At 33.3% G+C, this 6,707-nt stretch overlaps 1 pseudogene across 1 annotated transcript; it reads left to right on the forward strand.

The window, feature by feature from the left end:
- The first annotated feature begins 604 nt into the window (after window positions 1-604).
- LOC143622816 (sulfite exporter TauE/SafE family protein 4-like) lies at window positions 605-6,034 on the forward strand (annotated as a pseudogene). The gene is made up of 12 exons (XR_013151785.1): window positions 605-889; window positions 978-1,137; window positions 1,454-1,656; window positions 3,168-3,229; window positions 3,333-3,381; window positions 3,586-3,638; window positions 3,734-3,820; window positions 4,507-4,557; window positions 4,640-4,879; window positions 5,338-5,431; window positions 5,607-5,745; window positions 5,828-6,034. The product of XR_013151785.1 is annotated as a sulfite exporter TauE/SafE family protein 4-like (transcript).
- The last annotated feature ends 673 nt before the right edge of the window (window positions 6,035-6,707 follow it).

The following is a 6,707-nucleotide window of genomic DNA, read 5'->3' on the forward strand; positions in this document are numbered from 1 at the left end:
ATCTGGATAATGGGTAAGCGAGCAACAAGGTGTGCCGCTATATTCTTTTGAATCGCAAAGACTATTCTACTAAATATCAATCATTGGTTCCTCGGGCTCTGCGAGTCATTGTGAACCAACTTCTGCACCCGCTCCAAAAAGCGAACCGCCTCGGGAGCTAGGGAACCAAATGTGTCGACCGCAAATGGAATGAACACGTGCTGATTCTCCAAACACGCTGACTCATACTTAGCAACGCTCCTAGATTTCACCCTCAAAACCGCATGTCCCGGAACGAAGCAACCTTCTAGTGTAATTCTTTTTTCTTTTCAACTTTTAGAGCCGCACGTAATGTTTTAAAAGGTCAAAAAAATATAAATAAAAAAAATCAAATTACCATTTCAATAAATTCTTTTGTATAAAATTTAAATGATCACTTAGACGAGTTTTCTAAATTTAAAATTTTGATTCGATCATATTTGACCTAAGTCTTAGCTGTAACACAGCTATGACTTAAGTGGTAAACAAAAAATGAAATTAAAAATCAAGATTTAGATTTAACTATTAAAGAAAATAACAAAACTAACCAAATATATTAAAAGCTATGTTAAAAAACTAGTCAGTTATAAAACAAACTTTCCTAATAAAAATATCTTCCCTAACGCTTCTACCTTCTATAAATTCAGGTGGCATGTGAGGCCTAACATGCCTGCAACTTGTCTTCTTCTTTGTATCATTCTGAGCATTCATGGCCACCAAAGGCTTTGTATTATACCTTTTAGCAGCTTCCTCAGCCGCCGTGTTATCGGTGTTCATAATCTCTGGTCACAACAGTCACAAAAACAACCACATAATCCTCCGTTCTTCATCGAATTCCAGCATTCTTAATTCCGATGACAAAACATGGCCGGTAAGTTGTCGAATTCAATACTAAATTCTTGTCGTGCAATTTGATTATGGGTTTAAAGGGTTTATGTTTTTTTGTTGGTTAAATATAGGAATTGGCGTTCAATTGGAGAATCATGTTGGCGACATTAATCGGTTTTCTAGGCTCCGCGTGTGGAACGGTGGGAGGCGTTGGCGGTGGTGGCATTTTTGTTCCTATGCTTACGTTAGTCGTTGGATTCGATACTAAATCCGCTGCTGCTCTTTCCAAATGTACGCGTCGAATCTTTGTTTTTTAGTAAGAAAAGAGAGGAATATTACTGATATGATAAGTTAATAAAGAAATATTACTAATATGGTAAGTTAAAAGAAAGGAATATTACTAAAGTGATAAATTAAAAAAGAAATATTACTTATATAATTAGTTGAAGAAGAGGAATATTACGGATATGATAAGTTATAGTGAAAGTGTAAAAATGGTTAAAAGTGGGATGAGTTACTTTTAGCACAATTTATTAGAAGTGAAATTGATTTGATATTCTTTTAGAATGTTGGTGATTGATGACTTGATGTGTGATTTGTGATGTAGGTATGATTATGGGAGCATCAGCATCATCATTTTGGTACAATTTGAGAGTACAACATCCATGTAGAGAAGTACCTATTTTGGATTATGATTTAGCACTCTTGTTTCAACCTATGCTAATGCTTGGAATCACACTTGGTGTTGCTCTTTTAGTGTTGTTTTTCCTTATTGGCTCATCACTGTTCTCATCATCATCCTTTTCATAGGTAACAAAAATAATTTCTTCGTCATTAACATCGTTGAAACTGATTGAACCGTCTAAATTAAAACAAATCAAATGGGTCCCTCATTCGACAACTTAATGATTTAAAACTTAGAACCAACCGTTTTAACACTCAATTGTTGGTAAAACATTTATTGTCGTGTATTACATATGAAACCATGTTTCCGGTCGGAATGATCTAGCCAACCCTACAAAAACGACAAATCTTGGTGCAAAGGTGTTAAATCTTATCTTCCCGAATGATAATTAAAATAGTTATATTTGATAGTAAATTAGTAATGTGCATTTTTTAGTTGACAACACAACAAATTTATATGTATTTTATTGTCAAGTAACGAACTCATTACGAAACCAAGATTTCTATATTGTTGTTTGATGTGAATTGATTTTAAAACTATTGTGGGCTTTAAAAGCATACTAATTTTTTTATTCAAAAGCATATGGTAAACTAGTAATTGACCCCACGGTTTGTCTCCACTAGTTTGAATGTATTGTCACAATTTTGTGAGCTATGTGCATTTTCTCAGTTGTCTTTCGTTTTCAGTTTCTTAGTTTTTAAATCTTTATTATTATTATTATTATTATTATTATTATTATGTTTTCAATTTTCTTTTTCTTCACCTAATAATAAGTCTAGTTTCTAGTTTTTGCTTCTTTTTCTTAATTTCTAAATCTCTATCGTCAACCATTTAATATTTAATTTAGTATTTTTTTTAATTCAAAAAATGTAATACATGAGTTTCTAGGTTAGTGTGTAGTTAAGTTTTCATTAAGATGTAATTTAGTTTTTTTTTAATAATTAATATAATGCTAAATACTTCGTTTGCTCACTTTTTTATATTTGAATCCCAATTAATCGAAAACTGAATTATGTTCAGCATATAATACTTTTTATTCATGTAATATTCAAAAAATAAGTTGGATGTGGCTCAATGGTAGAGCACTCACTTTACTAATGAGAGGAAGGGGGTTCAAACCTCACTATCACCAACTTATATGGGAGATATGAGGGATGACCCTGGTTTGTCAGGGTTCGAGTCCTGATCTCACCCGGTTTTACCGGCTCCTCGCTGTCGTGTCGTTTGGCGGGCGTAGGGGTCGGGTTTTATCCGGTGAATCCCTCAACAGGTGGACCGCTAGGGGCTCCGTCCGTCCGGACTAGTGGCTGGCTCGGGCTACCCGGCGTTACTTAGTTGGCCGTTAAAAAAAATGTAATATTTAGAAAAGTATATATTTTTGCAAGTTTTAAAGTAGTACCACAAAGTTTTAAAGTTATCTTTTTGTCAGTATTATACTTAAAATATGCCACAATATTTGATTCCTAGATTTTTACCATATCATGAGCAGTTATTTTTAGACGTGCCACATTTAAATAAAATATACAAATGTTATGCGGTTCAAGTATTCTATTCTTAAAACGCTGGTTTACGTTTTCTCAGATTTGTTACTTATAATAAAACATAGCTATTTACACATGTCAAAACAATTCCACAGGGACTTCTTCAAGGTCTTTCTTTAAGGGTATTGAAATGTGGAAGGAAGAATCAATATTAAAGGTATGACTGTTTGCTGAAATGATATACATTTTCTTGAGAAAATATTTAAAGCTTTTTCACTATATCTTTTTTTTTTCTTATTATTACAATTATCATTATGCAGAAAGAAATGGCTAAACCACGAGAAACGTTTGTCAATTCCCGGGGAGAACGTAAGTTTCAAAAAAAATTCTTGATTCGGACAATAAATTAGAAAGCTATTATGATGAAAGATTAATCATGTATCCATCACTGAAGATACCAAATAGAGGGCTTCTAGCTCTGATGGATACTACATTGGCGATTTTTTTGTCGGCAAAAATTTGTTTTCTAGTGGTAGTGATACACGTTGATAATTTGTTATCTCGTTTTTACAGTTCTAATAGACGCTTATGACCCTTTGATTCCAATAGAAGAGAAAACTGCAATGGTGAGCATTGACCGTTTTAGCCTTTTGAGTTTTATACTTTCTTATTATTTAGAAGTTTTTATAATTTATAAGTATTTTTCCCAATTAATTTGCAGGAAATATTTACGTTTAATTTAAGGTGGAAGAAACTTATGCTTCTAGTTGCAGTATGGGCTGCCGTTTTAGTTCTTCAAGTCATCAAGGTATGCTGAGAAAGTGTTAATTATATTTTTTTTAGAATTAATTTAGGTTATAAAAACAATATTTTTCCTTATTTTACAATTGGGAATATAAAAGGGACAAGATTGTATTTTTCTTAACTCTTGTCAAGATTTTGGTACATTAAAAATCCAAGATTTATTTTTATCTCTTGCCAAGATTATTAATTACATTCCAAGTATGTAAAAATAGTGATGTGCCTAATTTTTTTTGACACTTATTTAAAACGGACTAAAATTACGAGACATTGTTTCACGTCATCAAACAATCCATAACATTGACACTAATACAGAATCACATATTCGCATATATAGCCTTGAGCCCGTGACTATGTAATAACTATGCTAGTAACCGACGTTTACACGCTTATCTCTAATTTCATATATACATGCATTATAGAAACTCAATATATAACTCTAATATACATAATAATAACATATGTAGATTTTTATATACCAAGGAGTATGTGTCCATATACCAGGTATTTAAAAACTATACGTCCCTATATTAGAGCTATAGCCTATATATGATCTTATACCTACATTTATATATCAAATGTAATTATGAGCGATGTGACACTAACAGTATATGAGCATTCATCCATTCCTCAATCTCGAAACCTTAAATAAACACTTAAACTAACCCTTTAGTCTTTTTGCATCATCTGTAGAACGGTTTAGTGGTTTGCAGTTCATGGTACTGGATACTCACAGTTGCACAGGTACATCGTATTTTCAAAACATCTTGCATCTCTTTGTTGTACCATACAAACCCTTAATGCACAAATACCATAATTCTTTCAGTTCCCAGCAACACTAGCAGTGTTCGGGTTCGAATGTATTAAGTTGTACAAAGAAAGCAAAAAGAGACAAAGCTTGGGGAACACGGAATCTGTTTGTGAAGCCACCATTAATTGGACAGTGCCCAACCTTATATTCTGTGCTCTTTGCGGGATCTTAGGTGGCACTGTTGGCAGTCTTCTGGGTTCCGGTGGCGGCTTTATCCTCGGCCCCCTCTTACTTGAGATCGGTGTTATACCGCAGGTACACAAAATGTGACGTTTTATAAATGCTACACACATTGACGGACCCATACAATTTCTTTATGCGGTGAAAATTTTTGAAGGGCATATATATTATAAAGTTCTTGGTCCGGTTTGGGTTGGGTCTGGTCATAAATTACAAACTAGTTTTAAGGATCTAATTAAACTATCAACTAGTTTCGGTTTTCAAGATAACACTCAAATATAAAATATCCAAGCAAATAATCAATTAATAAATCAAATAATTTAATTCAAGTTAACTAATTCATTGAATGGAGTAAAATTTAAATGAGGATGGTCGGGGTTAAATCGTATATGTACTATTACTAAAAAAGTAAAAATACAACAAGTATGACAACACATCTTCAATATGTGAGCCCGATGTTGGTTACACAAATGATTGTCACATCTTAGATAATGACATTTTTTAATGTTTTTTTCTTTGTTTATTTTGTGTAGGTGGCAAGCGCGACAACTACATTCATGATGATGTTTTCATCGTCATTATCCGTGGTGGAGTTTTATTTATTTAATAGATTCCCTATTCCTTATGGTATATCCTCGTCTCTAGAGGTGACAAAATGATTGGGTTAGGTAACATGTGAAAACATGTTTTTTTTATTAAAATGGGTTAAAACTGTCACTTCCAAATGTCACATATTAAATTAATTAACTTTTGAAACACGTAACTTACAAAATAATGTATATATATGTTTTTATTCTTGCAGCATTATACCTAATGACGGTATCAGTTTTAGCCGGTTTCTGGGGTCAGTTCCATTAGAAAGCTAGTTGTATTTCTTAAGAGGGCTTCCCTCATTGTCTTCATTCTTTCAATTGTCATCTTTGCCAGTGCTGTTACAATGGGTAATTAATTAACTTTCTAGATCCTATTAACTTGTACATTTTACTTCAGAAGTCGCTTACAAAGTCGTACTTACTTTCGCAGGGGTTATTGGTATTGAGCAAAGCATCAGGATGATCCACAATCATGAATTCATGGGGTTTCTTGATTTTTGTAGCAGTCAGTAAATATGTTTTATTGAATAAAACTAAATATGTTAGTTGTTATTGGCGTTTATTTTTGTACAAAGTTACAAAAGCCATTTGCTAAGGAAGTGCTTTAGGCTAATGCACGTTATTATTCGAGTTTAAATTCATTGTTACATGGTGTTGGGTATATGTAGAACAAGGCTTTAGGATGGAGTGAGAATGTTAGCTACACCCGTTAACATCATCGTCACCATCGTAGGTTGGAATAACAGTTTTGTCGTAGGTGCGTTTAAATTTCTTAATGTCATCCTTATTCTTTCTAAAATGTTAAAAATAAATTATAGAAGACGGGGTTATTTTTCATTTAAAACACCACGTGAAGTATATACAAGCGGTGAGAGTTTAAGTCCCTCAAAATTCTCATGTTCAAATCCATCTTTCAGTTTTCTAAGAGTGTTCGGCCTTTTAACCCCTTCGAAGACCTAGTGGCCACCAAAATATGTGTTCTTACCTAATCGCGTTGGTTTGAGTATTAGCAAAGTTCTATGAATTTTCAGACATGTTTCATACTATATAAGGGGGGAGGGGTATTCATGGTTACTATCTATTTATCGGTCAATCCTGTACTATCACCTTATTATCCACAAACCACAAAATCAATAGAATTACCTATCCACAAGTACCGTAAAACATTTGTTGTTATTTTAATTGGTTATTAGAGGTTAAAAGGAAAATGGTGTGGGTTTTTGGCAAAAGTTTATCACACGGGTTTGAAGCCATGCATGAGTACATAGGTGGTGGCAGTATTACCACATGGGTTTGAAGCTTGACATGGG

Source organism: Bidens hawaiensis, unplaced genomic scaffold (assembly GCF_021521415.1).
Source record: "Bidens hawaiensis isolate Kalapana, Puna unplaced genomic scaffold, B.hawaiensis_p1.1 tig00003244_1, whole genome shotgun sequence".
Lineage (NCBI taxonomy): Eukaryota > Viridiplantae > Streptophyta > Magnoliopsida > Asterales > Asteraceae > Bidens > Bidens hawaiensis.